We start from the raw sequence: 18,772 nt of genomic DNA, 5'->3' as shown, positions 1-18,772 counted from the left end.
TATCACAGAAATTCAAGGGACAGAAAATTTATCAGCATCAGTATTTGTCTTCTATTATAGTTCTTGATAAAAATTTACCTGTTTTCTGCTAAAATATAGAGCAATAACAACAACAAAAATAATCAATGCACGATCTGGAAGTCCCTTAGGTTTATGTCCATTTTAGTGAGTCGTCTTTACATCACACATCTGCCACTGAAAAGTATTTTGAAGCTATTCTAATAATTCTTTGGATGTATAATATCTTGAAGAAACTTAAAAACCTTAGCTCTTTGTGAGTAGCTCACACGTGTGAGGTAACAAGTGAAGGACCTGACCCTGCCCAAGGGACACTGTGATGTTTGGCCTTTGTTTAGTAAGTTGTAAAAGCGATTAGGCTTGTTCTAGCAAGTACAGAGCTGCATAACAGTATAGTCAATTTTGCCAAGCCACATGAAGTTGTAAGGTGAATGACTTATTAACTGTGTTATGAGATTAAAGCAGAAAATGTTTGCTTGATACAGTTGCTGGTACAGAAGAATAATTTCCTACCAACAAAATCAGAGATTTTCCTAAAACAGGTTTCAAGGCAACAATCTGGCACTTTCCCTCCTTCCATCATGCTCCCAATGGTAGTGTGAGTGACATGCACACTTCCACACTCGGGCTCATAAGCAGCAGTTATGATAAATACCAGGTTCAGCATATCATATGGAGACAAAGACTTGAAAAGTATTATTCATGAGATCATGCCTCTCAGAGAAAAACTAAATCTAAACAGATTTCAATGACTAGATTGGGAATGAAATGGCTGCCAGTCTGGTAAAAATGCGATGAGGAGCTCGAAAATTCAGACAGGGACAGTTATATGTTTCTTTCCCAAGTCTTCTTGCTACAATGTAGTTACACTGTTCCTCTCTTCTTGTTCATTCAGTTTGTTCCATTATTAAAATGGAAGAAAGGGGCTATGCAATATGTTATATTTGATTTGAAAGCTGCTCCACAGTGAGAGGAAACAAATGTATAACTGGTTCAAAAAGCCATCTCTAGCTCCTGTAAGGTACTCCACGTTCTTGACTTGCACTGACAGTATAGAATAAGACATTGTTTCTCATATGGCCGTCTCATTAAGAATCAAAACACATCAGGTCTCTGTCCTATGTGTACAAGAACATGTTTTGGTAAGGTATAAAATGGAATAAATTCAAAGTTGATATGTCTACAAGTGAAGAGTCTTGCAGGGAAGAGTTTCATCCGGAATACTGATGTAGAGGTCCAGGTTTTCAAAAGGCGCCTCTCCAGACAATTTCTATAGTGGTCCATGTAAACAAACACAGGTAAGAATGGTCGTCCTTCTGTAGCTGTGCTCATCAAACAGCAGGATTACCTGAAAGAGTGGCATTGGCTAAATTTAACACTGGCAGAGGGTGAGCCTCTGTATTAAACACCCAGTGGTCTAAAGGTAGAAAGAAGGTCATCACCAGAGAACAGCAGGTACACGTATTTTAATGTTTCAGCAATAAAAAAGCTCTGCTGCATGTCATCATGCGCAGGGGTCTGGGAGTATACATCCTTGACTCCAGAAAACCCACCGCTGACTTGGCAGGAGTTCTCAATCGCCAGTGGTGCTTCCCAGCCCCACTGCCTGTATCTTGGGTCTTGAGTGAATCGCCATAAATACCAATAGGTTTCAATTACTTCTGGACGAAGGATGTAATACTTTTCAGCTTGCTGCACAGCCACTGCTTCCACTGTACCACCAAACTTGAATGACTCAAGACCTAGTTTTAATGCAGTTCTGTCATATGACTCATGACATGTTCGTGCAATTTCTGCCCCTAGTTCTAAATAATGACCAGCCTTATCCTTTCTGGAACCATCTGCTCCAAGTGCAAACATTCCCCCAGCAAAGCAGGCCAAATGACCCATCTTCCTTTCCAAATGTCCATTCTTCCATTCTCCAATAGAGAACAGACCTCTTCGGGACTTCTTAATAAGATGTTTTTCTACAGCCTCAACAGCATCGTCATACATCCTTCTTGCCTCGTAGTCTGTTTTATCTGACATCAGCCATGCTTTCTGTAAGTATTCATAAAAACTATCTCCCAGTCCACCAACTGATGTGTGATACTGACCCCAGCGCCCTGTTCTTGGGTTAAAATAATTTGGATAAAGACCACTTGGGCGCTCCATTTTCTGTAGTAGTTTCCGAATGTGCATGACCTTATTATAGTAAGTCAGGTCACCAGTCAAATAGCTGAGGTGCACAAATTCCATGTGCAGGGTATCAAATTCAGCCCCGCAGTAGCCCAGCCCCAGTTTCGACCTACTCCACTTTTCAGGTTTACTATTGCCCAGGGAATCCCAGCATGTGTGTTAAAGGCAGGAAGGAGTTTCTCAGCCAACTGCATTGCTTTAGTCTTGAATATTTCTTCTCCAGACAGGTAATATGCAGCAAGGAGTCCTCCAATAAAACGAATGTTAACTTCAAACACAGACACTTCCCAATTCACACTGAAATCAAGGTTTTCTTCAATCCATCTCTGCCCATCCATGAATTCATCATGAAGCCTCATGATATAAAGGGTATCCAAAACCTCCACGATGATAGCACCCATCTGTGAGCTTCCGAATATGTTAGTGGAATGTCCTTTCTTTGCAATAGGCCTGAGCTCATTATGTCCCCATCCGTACGTTCTGTAATTATCCCAGGCATGTTTCATCCTCTCCTTAATTTTGTTTCTTTTCTTCCTGGTCTCCGTGTCTTTTGGATCCTCACTGCTGACCCCTACATGTTGTGGGCAGTGCCCTGGTCTATTTTGTCTTCATTGCTGGCTACTTTATTTTTCTCTGTCTGAATTTTTGCACGGATTTCCTCTCTTGACTTTCTTAACTTTTCTTTTGCTTCCTCCAGGGTTTTCTCATGATCCGCTCTAATCTTATTTCTCAGACGCTCTTCCCTGTGTCTGTGATCGTCGGGTCCATGGATCAGAAAGACTTCGGGGTTTTTAGCTCTTTTGCCGGCATCTACGTGAGGAATTAACACATCTTCTAAGCTCAAATCAAAGCGTTTGTGGTTTGAAGAGTCGGGTGATCGCGAGTCTCCTCCTCATTCCCGGGAGTGGATCCTGGGAGCCACACTGCAGAGAAGCTTCAAGGTGGGTTCTGCCATGCCGGAACCCCAGAGCGATGCTCAGAAGCGGCTGCCCGCCCTGGTAGGCGCCCGGCGAGATGATGAATTGCAGTAGGTCGGTTCCACTTGATCTCCTCCAGAGCCTCCTCTCCACCCCTTCTCAGCCTCCGCGGCTTCCAATCAGTGTTGCCGGGCATAGCAGCAGGTACCCTCAGCAAAGGCCGCGAGGGCGAAGGCTTCCCCGCCATCTTTTGATACATGCTTCAGCAAATCATTCAAACAAACTTGTTACACTTTTTTTAAAAAAAAAAAAAAACCTGTGTGAGCTTATATATTAAAAACTAGAACCTCCACTCAGAAGGCCTATATCAATAAACTCAGTCTGATCTGTTTCATGTTCCTTCCACCATGATCTTACACACTTAAAATCCATGCCCACACATGTTCCCCAGACTTCTGCTTGAATGAATTAGAAAAATCATTAAGTTCCTTAATAGTGTAGTGAACTTCCTCATGAACTACATTTTCTACTTTTCTTCTACGGGCCTGCTTTGCCTTGAATCCTGGTATATGTTTATGGGCAACAATTGGTGGGCCTTTGGGAACATTAGTATTGCCTTTTCTGACATTTTCTTAGAGAAAATACCGGCTTGTTTTTCAGAAACTAAAAGATTAATTTCCTCAGGTTAAAAGTATAGTTTGATGTAATTCATAGGTGACACAGTAGAGAGAGAAGCTCACCTCTGATAGAGCAGAGGGTTTCATCCTTCTTGAAAAAGACTGACACCCAGCTAGCTCATTCCAATTACTTTATTCAAACATTATGCAAGTTTAATTGAAGCTGCAAAGGTTCCAATTTCCAAAATTATCTTGATATTGCTGCCTATAAAAGTAGACAAATCTCAAACAAATCTCATTTCCTTTTGAGCATGTCTAACCATAATCAAAAGTAAGAACTCCAAATTAGCCTGAAATGTCTTAGGACCAAGATTGGTATAGCAATTGCACATAAAGAAGACATGATCATGGGTAAACAAGTATCTCTGTGATACAATGAAGCATCCCTTTGGTATACAGCTAAGAGTCGTATAGTTGGATCTTGAGGTAGAGCCATTCTCGTCTTCTTGAGGAAATGGCACAGTGATTTCCACTGTGAAAGTATAAAGTTCCACTCCCACCAGCAATGGGTGATGGTTCTCCTTGCTTCGTATTCTCACATGCACAAGCTATTATTTGTTTTATTGATCTTAGCCATTCAGACTCTGTAATATGATATCTCAAAGTAGTCCTGATTTGAATTTTTCTGATGACTCAAGGAAGAACAGTGTATTTCTGACAACAAGCATTACCAAGCATTGGAAACTGAGTACTAGGCAAATCTGTTCATTTCAAACTGACAAACTAATACAAAGTCTCATCTAGAGAGTGGCCATTTGACAACATAATGTTGCTATACACTTCACAGGCTGCATGTTGTTGTAAATGTAATTTTAGATGAACCAGAAAACCAAAAAAAAAAAAAACCCACAACCATGTATTTTTATAATAGTCTCTGTATCCTAGTGCTCTATCACAAAGACGTACTGTCTTCAAGTGTGTTGTGAATGGTTGCCAATCATATCTAATTACCAAGTAAACATTGTTTTTGAGTAAAAATTAATTAATGACTGTATATTAATATTCCAGAAGACATATACCAGTTTATTTACTGCCATGATGAGAGAGAAACTCTTCCTACAGTTCCAACTCAATGTCAATTTCTTGTTAACTAGGAGAGATGTCCTTTTTATATGCAGGAGATAATATGTGTATATGATAGAGAGCAAATTATTGCTTTATGATAGTTGGTCTCCATGTATGATATTTAGTAGAAACAGTAGTGTTATCAAAGTTATCCATAGAGTTATAACACTCCAAATGCATTTACAACAGAGCAACTTTATATTTTCTTTAATAAATGTAGTATATGTTAGGAGCAAAAATTATCAAAATAAAGAGAGGAAAAGAAAAATGTTAAATGGCTTTGTTAGATTCAAAGACACATAACCAATTAACACACAGTGTTAGTACTTGAAGAGGGGCATTAAAAAATTTGACCATATTAAAAATTATACTCATAGTCTTCCAACAAATATATTGTATATAATATATAAAACATATAATATATTATATATGTAGGATAGGTATAACTCACAGATTCATCTAAGATGAACCTGTAATTTGCAGATTCATTTAAGATAGACTTTCATTACATTGTGAAAAAGGTGCATTACATATTTCTTTTAACAGTAAAATATTTATATAGATTTTATAAAATACTAAAAAAATGCATATGTTTAAAATTTATAACCTTAGTTTCATTTAGAATTGCTTTCAATGTATACCTAGAATCATGTCAGTTAATTATAAATAGCAATAGCCACAAAGCAACCATATTTAAGAGACAAATATATGTCTAGGCCTTGAGAGTACATTGTAGATATGTACTTGCTAGTGAAGGATATTGCCTTTATGATGGGTAAAACAATCCTAACTGCTCTCTTTCCTGGTGGCTAATGACCAACAATATTGCCTATACACATAAAGATCACTCATTACTTTCCTCTTCTGCCCTCCCCACATCCTGTCCATAATCAAAATTTCTGATGCTTTATGTGAGGGACAGTGTATATAAAAGGAAGGGACTGAATGATCTCCTGCACTTAGAATTTGCCTTTGGGATTATTTTATATCTTTAATCTCTGAGCTAAAGGAACAAATTTTATTCTCCTTCATAAATACTGTATATCCATGGACCTTGGCTTGTGTAGGAAATGACAATTTAAAATAGTAATACAAAATAAATGCCTTGTATATCTTCTCACTATACAATAACTCTATCAAAACAAGAAAAGGAAAATAACTTGTAATGTTTAATAATGGATTAATGGCAGAGTCTATGTCTCATGATGATTTTTCTCACCCTTAGGTTCCTCAGTTCATATTGATTGACTGATTAAATATTGCTATCTTTTTAAAAAGAATACTTTCTTTAGTTACCTTTCAAATATTATCATCCCCTTTCCCAATTTCCATGCTGGAAACCCCCTATTCCATTCCACTTCCCTCTGCTTCAATGAGGGTGATCCCCTAGCCCACCCACCCACTCTCATCTTCCTGCCCTGGCATTCTCCTACACTGGGGCATTGAGCCTTCCCAGAACCAAGGCCTCTTCTCCTATTGATGCCCCACATGGCCATCCTCTGCTACACATGCGGCTGGAGCCATGGGTCGCTCCATGTGGACTCTTTGGTTGGTGGGTTAGTCTCTTGGAGTCCTGTGGGTTCTGGTTGGTTGATATTATGGTTCTTCCTATGGGGTTGCAAACCTCTCCAGCTCCTTCAGTCCTTTCTGCAACTCTGCTATTGGAGAGCCCATGCTCTGTCCAGTGATTGACTGCAAGCATCCACCTCTGCATTTGTCAGCCTCTGGCATAGCCTCTCAAGAGGCTGTTATATCAGGATCCTGTCAGTAAGCACTTTTTGGCATCTGCAATAGTGTCTAGGTTTGGTGTCTGTATATACTATGGATCCCAAGGTGGGGCAGTCTCTGGATGGCCTTTTCTTCATTTTCTGCTCTAATTTTGTCTCTATGTTTCCTCGCATGAGTATTTTATTCTCCCTTCTATAAAGGACTGAAGCATCCGCACTTTGGTCTTCCTTCTTCTTCAGCTTAATATTGTCTGTGAATTGCATCATGGTTATTGTGAACTTTTGGGCTAATATCCACTTATCAGTGAGTGCATACCGTGTGTGTTCTTGTGTGACTGGGTTACCTCACACAGGATTATATTTTTTAGTTCCATCCATTTGCCTGCAAATTTCATGAACTCATTGTTTTTAATAGCTGAGTAGTACTCCATTGTATAAATGCACCACATTTTCTGTATCCATTCCTATGTTGAAGGACATCTGGGTTCTTTCCAGCCTCTGGCTATTATAAATAAGGGTGTCATGAAGATAGTGGAGCATGTGTCCATGTTATATGTTGGAGCAACTTTTGGGTCATTTTTTAGTACATGGCACATATTTCTACTTATAAACATCATTAAAAAAAATAAGTTTTGCACAGGAACCACAGAACAGCTGGGAACAGGATCCTTCAGGTTTACATCTGTGCCCTTGATATAAGCCTATGCCATAGCTTTCTATACACAAATCCCACCCAGAGAGAGCTGGTCTCCCAGAAGTACTGACAAACCCAAGGTCACAGCTGAGACCACCTCTATTGCTCCAATATCTGGCCCAAGAAGAACACGCCAGGAGCCCACAGGGCACAGGAACATCTGAGCAGCCAGGGATAGGGTCCTTCTAGTTTCTGTCTCTGCCCCAGGAATAAGCCTGTGCCACAGCTGTCTGTATCCAAATCTTGGCCAGAGCAAGCTGTTCTCGCAGAAGTGCTGACACACTTAAGATCACAGGCTGACAGTCTAATAGGAGAGAAAAGCCCCAGTCAGAGACAGCAAGACCAGCTAACACCAGAGATAACTAGATTGTGAGAGGCAAGCTCAAGAACATAAGCAAGAGAAATCAAGGGTACTTAGCATCATCAGAACCCAGTTCTCCCATCACAGCAAGCCCTGGATAGCCCAACACAGCGGAAAAGAAAGATTCTGATTAAAATTCACACCTGGGAGCGTTGCCCGCGGCGCGTCCTGCCGGGCGAAAGTGCCTGCGGGGGGGCGGGCGGGCGCGCGGAGCCGGCCACCCTGGGGCTTGGCGCGGGAGCCGGAGCTGGAGCCAGCGCGGAGCGGGACGCCGCGTCCGGAGCGGCCGGCGGCCTGAGCTCGCCCCCGCCCCTCCCTCCTCTCCTCCGGCGGCGGCGGCGGGCAGAGTGAGCTGCGGAGCCTGGAATATGGTCGGGGAAATGGAAACGAAAAAGAAGCCGAAGCCCACCCCAGATTACTTGATGCAGCTGATGAACGACAAGAAGCTCATGAGCAGCCTGCCCAACTTCTGTGGGATCTTCAACCACCTCGAGCGGCTGCTGGACGAAGAAATTAGCAGAGTATGGAAAGACATGTACAATGACACATTAAATGGCAGTACAGAGAAAAGGAGTGCAGAATTGCCTGACGCTGTGGGACCCATTGTTCAGTTACAAGAGAAACTTTATGTGTCTGTAAAAGAATACAAATTAAAAATTTAATTCATCCCACAGCACTGATCATCTTTCAATGCCCCACCCCGAACGAACGGTAAGAAGGCCTCTCTTAAGAAGAGGAGACAGATGGCCCTAACTACTCAGTGACAGAGCCAGTTACTGTGAGAGACTTTTCTTCTCCTAGCGAAGTCAAAGCTCTCTCTGAATGTACTGTGTGACAATGCACCTTCGGTCAGGGATGTCATTGGGGAAGTGACTTCAAAAGTATTCAAAATTTGACATGCTGTTTGTTTAGTCACTACAGTGCCCTCAAAGGGCAGATATTGCAGCCTTTTTATATTGCCTGCCAAAATTTGAAGTATTAGAACTGTAAGGACCCAGGAAGAGGACCCCAACTCAAGTCCCAATTAGCGCGCACCCAAGGAGACACGAGAGACTTACTTGATGCAATGGCAAAAGGCAGTTGACTAACAAGGGCCCTTGGATCTAAACTCATCCCACGCAGGGGAGAGAATTTCGATGAAGACCCCAGGAAGTTTAGAACTTTTATAGGGGGAGGCACAAGGGGGAAGGGAAAAGTGGGAAATTCTGGCGCAATTACATATGATTGGATATTTCAAACATCAGCACTTTGCGTAAGCAATCATTTTGACAGGCTGGATGGCCCACTATTTTTGACCATGAAGCCTCAGACCTTCTAGGATAAACACCAGGTGGCCCATTACTCACTTGGGCATGTTTAGACTGGTCAAGATATGTCTTTGGTTGTTTCTAAATTTCTGGTCACCTCGTCCCTAGAGGGGCTTGATATTTTTATTATGGCTACTCTCAGTAAGCTCAGCAAGCTGTCCTGCGGTCTTTGCCAAGTTGTTTGTGGTCTCTGCTGAGCTGTTTTAATTTTTACCCTTACAGAACAAAGTGTGCCACGAGAGAAAAACTTAACAAGGAAGTTTGAAAAGTAATGCAAAGAACAAAACTACAACACTGTTTTTAAGAAGTTGAGTATCTGAGTTAAAATTTCCAAATCTTTATTTTACACCACCTTAAAAATTAGATGCGAACAGGGTACATGCATTATGTGTCACATCACTGGGCAAACTGTTCAAATATTTTTTTAAACCTCCCTGTATAGAAAATATCATTAAGGATGTAAAAGCCATGCTTGCCTATTTGCTGTATACATGTAATGAAATTGTAGATAAAGTGTAGTGCATTGAAACAAATGAACAAAAAGTAGATACTTTTACTATACAAGGGTACTGGTGCAGAAAAAAATATTTTTGGAAATGTAGCATTTTTTACTTTCAAGTGTTATAAAAAAAAAGAAAAAGAACAAAGAAACCCTTTATTTCATTAAATGATTTTTCTCTGGTGGTTGTCAAGAAGCAAAAGATCAAAAGAGCCTTTTTGTCTTTCTTTTTTATTTTTTAAGTATTGGAATAAGTCTAAAGGAAAAGAAAGTGCCTTATTTTCCTTCATGGTCATTTAGTCAAGTGTCCTGTAAGATCAGCTCCTCCCTCAGAATAAAGTTACTGCATGTTCCTCAGTCGCCCAGTGTGTGAGAGGAGGTGTGAGGGGAGACAAGTGAGTTGATGGTCTAAATTATAAGATTTGTGTCACGTTATCTTGATGCCAGTTTGCCAAATCTGATACTGTGAAAAAATTTGATAACTTTCCTAATGTCTGACTAGTAAATTTTAAAATGTCACTCTTTTACAAATCATAATTGAGTACTTTTGGTTATTACCATCTTCAGTGTTAGCCCAAAGGATTCTGAGGTTTAGAGAAAACAGGTTTAGAGGTTTAGAGAACCTGAGGTTTAGAGAACATCAGTTTACAGACAAAATTAAATTAGAGCTTTATTTTATTTGGAGACGAGGGATACAATGGATTTTTTTCTTACCAATTAGAAATAATCGTAATGCCTAACAAACTTTTTCACAAAATGAATCTTTGAAATTTTTTATTGTTGAAAAAGTGTTAAGTAACCTAAATTTAATCAGATATCTTACGTAGTCCATCTCTGCTGGCTTTAGTAACTGCTCCTAAACACACCTTTGTAACTCTGAAGGAATGTGGAAAGCCTGCACCACAGTGTACAGTGAATGCTCAGCTCCATTCCTTTTCCTCTTCAGTTTCTCTCTGGAAAGTCAAACAGTTTTGTAGTTGAAGCAGTTTGTGTGCAAAGCCTGCATCTAAACACTTGACTTAGTCAGTCATTAACCGCTCAGTACCAGATGCGGCAAATCTCAAGTGATCGTGGACTCCTGGCTTATCAACTCGTGCCCTCTTCCACACCCTCATGGCTTCACAGTCAAGGTCAGCAGGAAGCTCACTGGTCACCTTCATGGCGACCTCTCCATTATTCTGTCTCACTTGGAACCATTTTCAGTTTATTTACTATGCAATGGACAGTCCTTGTTTTGTACTCAGCTAGCTTGGTTTAATGTACCACTGCTTTGTCTTTCTGTTACACATGTGGTGGTTTTGATTTATTTACAATATATGCTGTGCCGTTTTGATTCTTATTTTGGTTGGTTGGTTGAATAAATATGCGATACTCAGAACACTTGAGGTGATAGTTTAAAAAAACAAAAACAGTACCAGTATTTGATCCAGTTTCATCTCAGCTGTGTTATACCTGGACATTTTAGATGTTTATCAAAGGTCTTTTATGGGGAAGAAAGCAAATGTGTAAAACAATAGATATGTGACGTTTATGAGTAATGCTGGCTCTGAACAAACTTTTGAAAATTTAGTTGACAGTGTTTTGAGTCAACTGAAAAAAGCATGACTTTTGGAATCTCTGAATGCCTTGGTTCTCAGTATTATCACTCTATTGAATTTTTTCTTATTAAAGTATGTAGTTTTTAAGACTTTTTTCCTGACAGTATTATGTAATTTTTTAGCGTGGGTAGACGGGGGTGTCGCTTGTATGTTACCATACAGATGACATGTATTTTTTGTCTATTCTTTATTATCTTAGTAGTTTCATACTGTGTATGTACCATAACCAACCTATTGCCTATGAGAAACATGTAAGATAATGTATTTACAGCCATTGTTACAAGTTTAAAATGTATTTTTCTATCTTGTTTTATATGTATGTTATATAACATTCAAAAGAATTTTTTTCTTGATTGAGAAAAGGATACAAAATGCAAAATCCACAATTTTGATAACTGAAAATTGTCAATTGTTTTGCAGTACTTTATTATATTGGGTGTCTTGTCTTTCTTGGGCTTTTAGTTAGCTGATGAATGAATACATTAGACACTTCTGGGTTTTAGTTGGGATTTTACATAGCTTGCATTTTAATTCTTTGGCTCTTTGCTGTTTCTATTAACCCATAGTATTATTTTAATAAATGTTATATAATACCAACCTAAAAAAAAATCACATCTCATGAAGATAATAGAGAACTTTAAGAAGGACATAAATAACTCCCTTAAAGAAATGCAGGAGAAAACTGGTAATCAGATGGAAGCCCTTCAAAAGGAAACACACAAATCCCTTAAAGAAATACAGGAAAACACTACCAAACAGGTGAAGAAATTGTACAAAACTAACCAGGATCTAAAAAATCAGAATAGAAACAATAAATAAAACACAAAGAGAGACAACCATGGAGATAGAAAACCTAGAAAACAGATGAGGAGTCATAGATGCAAGTAATACAAACAGAATACAAGAGACAGAAGAGAGAATCTCAGGTGCAGAAGATACCATAGAAAATATTCAAGCAACAGTCAAAGAAAATGCAAAATGCAAAAAGAAACATCCAGGAAATCCAGGACATAATACGAAGACCAAATCTAAGGATAACTAGTAGAGAAGAGAGCAAAGATTCCTAACTCAAAGGGCCAGTAAATACCTTCAAAAAAATTATAGAAGAAAGCATCCCTAATCTAAAGAAAGAGATGCCCATAAGCATACAAGAAGCCTACAGAACCCCAAATAGATTGGAACTGGAAAGAAATGCTTCTCATCACATAATAATCAGAACACCACATCCACAAAACAAAGAAAGAATACTAAAATCAGTAAGAGAGGAAGTAACAAATAAAGATAGACCTATCAGAATTACACCAGACTTCTCAGCAGAGACTCTAAAAGCCAGAAAGTCCTTTGCAGATGTCATACAGACACAAAGAGAACAAAAATGCCAGCCTAGAGCACTTTACCCAGCAAATTCTCAATTATCATAGATGAAGAAACCAAGATATCCCATGACAAAGACAAATTTACACAATATATTTTTACAAATCCAGTCCTACAAAGGATAAAAATGGAAAACTCCCACACAAGTAAGAAAACTATACCATAGAAAAAGCAAGAAGGCTCAACCACAGCAGTGGAAACCTGGGGGGCTGGGTAGATGGAGAATTCCAGCTTGGACTTCTTTCCGTAATCAACAGAGAGCCGGTCGCTCCATCAGCAGGGAGGTGAACCCAGAGCCAGTGCCCCCGCCAAAGCTGTGGAAAACCAAGAAGCCCTGGAAACCCGTGAACTGTCAGCCAGCTTGCGAATCCTGTCCAAGACAAGGTCAATGAGCTCCTTGCCAATGGTGTAGTGGTCACGGGCATAGTTATTGACAGCATCCTCCTTGCCTGTGATGAGCTGCCCAGGGTGGAAGAGCTGGCGGTAGGTGCCAGTGCTAACTTCATCGATAACTGTGGTTTTCAGGTCTAGAAACACTGCCCGGGGCACGTGCTTGCCAGCCCCCGTCTCACTTTAGAAGGTGTTGAAGGACTCATCTCCTCCCACAATGGTCTTGTCACTTGGCATCTGGCCATCGGGCTGGATGCCATGTTCCAAGCAGTAGAGCTCCCAGCAGGCATTGCCAATCTGGACACCAGCCTGGCCGACATGGATGGAGATGCACTCACGCATATTTAATCCTTGAAGTGGTCTGCAAAAACTGAGGGAGTGAAGAGAGGGTGATGAAGATCTCCCACTTGCAAACTACCAAGGAGTCTGGTTGAGCCCTACAATTCCATCCTCACCACCCACACCACCCTGGAGCACTCTGATTGTGCCTTCATGGTAGACAATGAGGCCATCTATGACATCTGTTGTAGAAACCTCGACATTGAGCGCCCAACCTACACTAACCTTAACCGCCTTATTGGTCAGATTGTCTCTTCCATCACTGCTTCCCTCAGATTTGATGGGGCCCTGAATGCTGATCTGACAGAATTCCAGACCAATCTGGTACCCTACCCTCGCATCCACTTCCCTCTGGCCACATATGCCCCTGTCATCTCTGCTAAGAAAGCCTACCATGAGCAACTTACGGTAGCAGAGATCACCAATGCCTGCTTTGAGTCAGCCAACCAGATGGTGAAATGTGACCCTCGCCATGGTAAATACATGGCTTGCTGCCTGCTGTACCGTGGTGATGTGGTCCCCAAAGATGTCAGTGCTGCCATTGCCACCATCAAGACAAAGTGTACCATCCAGTTTGTGGACTGGTGACCCACTGGCTTCAAGGTTGGCATTAATTACCAGCCTCCCACTGTGGTACCTGGTGGTGACCTGGCCAAGGTCCAGAGAGCTGTGTGCATGCTGAGCAACACCACAGCCATTGCTGAGGCCTGGGCCCACCTAGATCACAAGTTTGATCTGATGTATGCCAAGTGTGCCTTTGTGCATTGGTATGTGGATGAGGGCATGGAGGAGGGGGAGTTTTATGAGGCCCCTGAGGACATGGCTGCCCTAGAGAAGGATTATGAGGAGGTTGGGGCAGATAGTGCTGAAGGGGACGATGAGGGTGAAGAATATTAACTCATGTGCTGCAATTTTACACTTCTGTGGTCTCTTTGTCTTTGCGTGTGTTTAACTGTCCTAACTGTCAATAAAGGTGTTTCTGATTTAAATGGGAAAAAGAAAAAAGAAAAAGCAAGAAGGTAATCTTCTTTTGACAAACCCAAAAGAAGATAGACACACAAACATAATTCCACCTCTAACAACAAAAATAACAGGAAGCAACTATTACTAGTTCTTAATATCTCTTAACACCAATGAACTCAATTTCCCAATAAAAAGACATAAACTAACAGACTAGATACAGGAGAAAGAACAAGGATTTTGCTGCATACAGGAAATGCACCTCAGTGACAAGGACAGCCATTACCTCAGAGTAAAAGCCTGGAAAACAATTTTCCAAGCAAATGGTCCCAAGAAACAATCTGGAGTAGCCATTCTAATACTGAATAAAATTACCTTTCAACCAAAACTTATCAAAAAAGGTAAGGTAGGACACTTCATACTCGTCACAGAAAAACCTATCAAGATGAACTCTCAATTCTGAACATCTATGCTCCAAATGCAAGGGCACCCACATACATAAAAGAAACTTTACTAAAGTTCAAACCACACATTGCAATTCATACAATAACAGTGGGAGACTTCAACACTCTACTTTCATCAATCGGCAGATTATGGAATCAAAAACTAAACAGAGACAAAGTGAAACGAACAGAAGTTATGAACCAAATGGATTTAATAGATAACTATAGAACACTTTACTCCAAAAAAAAAAAAAAAAAAAGAATCTATCTTCTCATCACCTCATGGTACCTTCTCGAAAATTGACCATATAATGGATCACAAAACATCAGACACAAGAGGATTGAAATAATACCATGAATCCTATCAGATCACCACAGACTAAGGCTGGTCTTCGATAACAACACAAACAACAGAATGACCACATATACATGGAAGCTGAACATCTCTCTACTCAATGATAACTTGGTCAGGAAGAAATAAAAAAATTAAAGACATTTTACAGTTTAATGAAAATAAAGGTATAACATACCGAAAACTAGAGGACCATATGAAAGCAGTGCTAAGAGGAAAATTCAGCTCTGTGTGCCCCCAAAAAGAAACTGGAGAGAGCATACACTAGCAGCTTAACAGCACACCTGAATGCTCTACAACAAAAAGAAGCAAATATACTCAACACGAGTAGAGGACAGGAAATAATCAAACTCAGAACTGAAATCAACCATGTAGAAACAAATAGAACTATACAAAGATCGACCAAACCAGGAGCTGGTTCTTTGAAAAAATCAACAACATAGATAAACTAAACCCTTAGCCACACTACCCAGAAAGCCCAGAGACAGTATCCAAATTAGCAAAATCAAACATGAAAAAAAATCAAAAATGAAAAGTGAGAAATAACAACCGAAATGGAGGAAACTCAAAAACTCAACAGATCCTACTATAATATCCTATACTCAACAAAACTGTAAAATATGTATGAAATGGTTAATTTTCTAGACAGATACCAGGTATCAAAGTTAAACCAGGATCAGATAAACCATCTGAACAGTCCCATAATCCCTAAAGAAATAGAAGCAGTCATTAAAAGTAGTCTCCCCACAAAAAAAAAAAAAAAAGCCCAGGATCAGATTGTTTTAGTGCTGAATTATGTCAGACCTTCAAAGAAGACCTAACACAAATATTCTTCAAATTATTCCACAAAATAGAAACAGAAGGAATACTAACCAATTAATTCTATGAAGCCACAATTGTGCTAATATCTTAACCACACAAAGTCCCAACCAAGAAAGAGAACTTCTGATCAAATTCCTTACAAATATAGATGCAAAAATACTCAATAAAATTCTCACTAACTGAATCCAAGAACACATCCAAATGATCCTTCCCCACGATCAAGTAGGCTTCATCCCAGGGATGCAGGGATTGTTTAATATGTCAAAACCCATCAATGTAATCCACTGTATAAACAAACTCAAAGAGAAAAACCACATGATCATCTCTTTAGATGCTTAGAAAGCATTTGACAAAATTGAACGATTCCTTCATTTTAAGTCTTGGAAAGATCAAGAATTCATTATGTGGTACAGATAGAAACTGAGGACATTCAGGACAAGTCTTTATGACCTGAAGTGCACATTCTCTAGAAATACCAAATTGTTGTCTGAAGCTATTACTATTTTGATGATGTAAAGAATGAGATTGCTTGGCTAACTATTCCTGTGTAAGGCCTTAAAATATAATAATCTGCATGGCATACATATCTGCTGTGGCATTGCCCTCTGGGATTCAAGCAATCTAGTATGAGCTCTTAAGTGTCTTATAATGTTCTCTTAAATTGAGTTGTATTTGCATAAGTAATTGCAAAATTTGAGAATTAGCAGTATCTAAAAAGGAACAGTTTCAAGTAATTGTAAACCACGAGTTATATATTGGCTATCAGTATACAAATTAAAAGCTTAATTTTCCAGCATTTCTTTTTTTAAAGTATATATTTTATTTATTGACATTTCAGATGTTATCCCTTTCCCCCATTTCCCTCCAAAACCCCTATCCCATCTCCCCTCCTCCTGCTTCTATTAGAGTGTGCCTCCATCCATTCACCCATGCCTACCTTCCTGCCCTAGCATTCCCCCACACTGGGGCACCCAGCCTTCATAGGACAAAGAGCCTCCTCTCTCACCAATGCCAGACAAGGCCATTATCTGGAGCCATAGGTCTCTCCATGGGTGTTCCCAAGATGGCTGTTTAGACACTGGGAGCTCTGGTTGGTCAGTATTGTACCTCTCCCCATGGGGCTACAAACCCCTTTAGCTCCTTCAGTCCTCTTTCTAACTTCTCCATTGGGGACCCTGTGATCAGTTCAATGATTGGCTTCAAGCATCACCTTCTGTATACGTTAGATTCAGTAAAGCCTTTTAGGAGACAGCTATATTAGGCTCCAGTCAGTAAGTACTTTGTTTTTGATAATGTATATTCCACAACAGGTAATGAAGACATTCTTGTCAGAAGGACCTAAGACAGGCTCAGTCTTGTTTATGAAATAAAAAACGGGGTGATGTGGAGAGTGTTGGGGGCTCCTTGGCAGGAATCTGACATTAGGCTAGAACAAATAAGTGATTTCTGTCTGGAATCTAAATCTTAGACTAGAACAAAGAAGTAATGTCAGGCAGGAATCTAAATCCTAGGCTAGGACAAAGAAGTAATTTCAGGCAGGAATCTAAATGTTAGGCTAGAACAAAGACATAGGATTCAGGCATGAAAATTATTTTGGGCTAGGACAGGAATGTAGGCTCAGATATTTTGGTCATCCTGCTAAGCCCTTAGAAACAGTGATTATGCAAGTGGTCACAGGACTTTGGTTTTTGCCTTGCTTGTTCTTCGACTATTTGTATTTATTGTCTTGCTTGTTCCTTGAGAATTTGTATGTATTGTATAGGTAGTTCTTCAACATAGAACTGACCTTAAAACTTGCATGTAATTAAAATGGTATAAAAGCAAAGAAACAATAGTAACAATAACAATAGTAATATTACAATAACAATAACAATAGTAATAGTAATAATAATAATAATAATAATAATAATAAAAACAAAGTATTCTGTTTCACAAGAAAAAATAGGGTTGAGAGATAAATGAAGAATTTTCAATTGAGGAATTTTGAATGACCTACAGGCAACTAAAAAAATGTTCAATATCCTTAGTTATCAAAGAAATGCAAATCAAATTGACCCTGAGATTCCACTTCATATCAATCAAAATGGCTAAGGTCAAAATTCTGGTGACAAGAGATGTTGGCAAAGATGAAGAGAAAGAGGAACACTCCTCTATTGATGGTGGGATTGTAAGCTGGAACAACCACTCTAGAAATCATTCTGACAGTTCCTCAGAAAGTAGTACATAGTAGTACCTGAAGAACCAGGTATACCATATTTGGGCATATACCCAAATGATGCTCCATCATACAACAAGAACATATACTCCACTATGTTTATAGCAGCCTTATTAATAATAGGCAGAACCTAGAAAGAACCCAGAGGTCCCTCAACAGAGGATGGGATACAGAAAATGTGGTACATTGACACCATGGAGTACTACTCATCTATTAAAAATAATGACTTATGAAATTTGCTGGCAAATGGATGAAACTAGAAAAAGTATATATGAGGGAACCCAGTCACAAAAGAACATACATGGTATGTATGTACTCACTGATAAGTGGATATTAGGCAAAAATCTTGGAATAGACATGATTGAACTCACAGAGTGTATGAAGCTCAAGAAGAAGAAAGACCAAAGTGTGGATGCTTCAGTCCTTGTTAGAAGAGGGAGCAAAATACTCACAGGAGATAGAGGGTGGGAAGAACTTAGGAGGAAGAGAGGAGGCAGAGATGAAAAAAGAGGGGGAAGGATCAGGTAGAGGAGGAGGTGAAATGATATAGAGTCAGAAAATTGAACAGAGGTGTATAGCAATGGGGGATGTAGAACTTGGGATATACAACAGAAAGTCCCAGATACCAGTAAAGCAAGAGGTTCCCAGGACCCAAAGGGGATGAGATTAGCTGAAATTCTCTGACTGATGGATGGTGCCACCCACTCATCTCCAAATTTTTAAACCACAATTGCTACTGTCTAAAGGTTTACACAGACAAAGTTTGGAGCAGAGACTGAAGGGAAGAACATTCACAGGCTGCTGCAAGTGGAGATCTATCCCATATACAGACACCA

General features: G+C 39.8%; 2 pseudogenes; one reads left to right on the top strand and one right to left on the bottom strand.

The window, feature by feature from the left end:
* Positions 1-1,349: 1,349 nt before the first annotated feature.
* On the bottom strand, positions 1,350-3,151 carry LOC114638522 (annotated as a pseudogene).
* Positions 3,152-13,234: 10,083 nt separating this feature from the next.
* Positions 13,235-14,041, top strand: LOC114638524 (annotated as a pseudogene).
* The last annotated feature ends 4,731 nt before the right edge of the window (positions 14,042-18,772 follow it).

This window comes from Grammomys surdaster, unplaced genomic scaffold (assembly GCF_004785775.1).
Source record: "Grammomys surdaster isolate TR1022 unplaced genomic scaffold, NIH_TR_1.0 125604, whole genome shotgun sequence".
Lineage (NCBI taxonomy): Eukaryota > Metazoa > Chordata > Mammalia > Rodentia > Muridae > Grammomys > Grammomys surdaster.
The sequence above is the reverse complement of the archived record's forward strand: the minus strand, read 5'-3'. Positions and strand labels throughout refer to the sequence as shown.